This window comes from Sciurus carolinensis, chromosome 7 (genome assembly GCF_902686445.1).
Source record: "Sciurus carolinensis chromosome 7, mSciCar1.2, whole genome shotgun sequence".
Lineage (NCBI taxonomy): Eukaryota > Metazoa > Chordata > Mammalia > Rodentia > Sciuridae > Sciurus > Sciurus carolinensis.
In genome coordinates, this window is record NC_062219.1 from 138,396,372 (window position 1) to 138,397,889 (window position 1,518).

At 34.0% G+C, this 1,518-nt stretch overlaps 1 non-coding gene across 1 annotated transcript; it reads left to right on the plus strand.

Annotated features, from left to right (window-relative positions):
• Window positions 1-591: 591 nt before the first annotated feature.
• Window positions 592-666, plus strand: Trnai-uau (transfer RNA isoleucine (anticodon UAU)). The gene has a single exon. It is a non-coding gene; the product is annotated as a tRNA-Ile (tRNA).
• Window positions 667-1,518: the final 852 nt, after the last annotated feature.

The window sequence follows — 1,518 nt, forward strand, 5'->3', positions numbered from 1 at the left end:
ATGATGTCACAGCAGCTCAGAAAAGAAAGGACCATTCATGGCTGACAGGTGTGCGACATTTGCAACTCAGAGGTTTATTAACAATGACGGCCCCCAAAGCATTCCTACTTGTCCATCAAATAAAAATCTCGAAACAAATGAGTTCCACAGCTCTTATCAAATACATACACAGGCTGTAGTTATTAGGAAAAATCAGAATTTACATTTTGCTTTTGCATCTAATTCTTTTTCTTTCTTTTTTTTTTTTTTTTTTGGTACTGAGCATTGAACCCAAGTGTGCTCAACCACTGAGCCACATCCCTAGTCCCTTTTTAAACTTATTATTATTATTATTATTATTATTTGAAATAGGGTCTCACTAAGTTGCTGAGGCTGACTTTGAACCTCAATCCTCCTGCCTCAGCCTCCAGAGCCACTGGGATTACAGGAATGTGCCACTGCATCCAGCTTGCAAGTTCTAAGTTTAAATTGGAAAAGATTTCCATATCATTGTTAAATGCACTGTAGGTTCTGGTGTTTTTTGAAACTACTGCCCAATACAATACAGGTATGAGTATTAAAAAAACAAATACAATAATGCCAAATCCAGGGGCTGGTGATATAGCTCAGTTGGTAGAGTGCTTGCCTTATAAGCACAAGGCCCTGGGTTCAATCCCCAGCACTGCAAAAAATAAAATAATAATAATAATAATAATAATAATAATAATGCCAAATCCAGTATCACAGATTTTCATTCAAAAGTCAAGTACCAATAAAGCAGCTGGGTCAAAAGATTATGATGTAATTAGACTTCGGTAGTTTGTTATAATGACTATAAATTATTAATATGATTCAATTTTAAGAGTTAGTTAAACATTCACTAGACTATTTTAAAAACAAAACAATCTCAAGGCATAAACTTGAGTTATCAAAAACAAGTTGGTAAAATATTCTAAAATAAGGAGGGAAATCATTTGTTCTCTGCTCTGGGCATGCATGTCCTTAATTGCTAAGTGGTCTTCTGAGGTTTTTCATTTATGCTTATTGGTTTTTCAGTTATTTCACTGAATGTCAATAAAATCAATGACTAGTAGGCAGACTGCAGCAAGAGGATTTCAAGCTCACGATTTGTAGACCAACCTGGGCAACTTGGTGAGACTCCCATCTCAAAAAGAAAAGAAAAGAATAGTAACAAAACAAAACAAAAACATAACTCTTACTCTGGTCAGGAACATTTTCTAGAAGGAGTATTGAATGGAGAATTCTGTATAACGAATTAGACTTGTTCCAAAATTTCGTCATTATATCGTAACTAGAATTTTCCAGGGCAAATGTGAACATTTTTATAATTTTTGACACATTGACAAACAACTCTTTAAAGTTATGCCTATTCACATTCCCACCTGAAACATAAGAGAGTAATCTCACAGCATTCCTGCCAGCACTAAGTATTATCATTTTTAATCTTTTCTAGAAGATTTTTTATACTTTTCAAAATAGCATATATGCTTATTTGAAAGTGGAAGGTCCTTACAATAT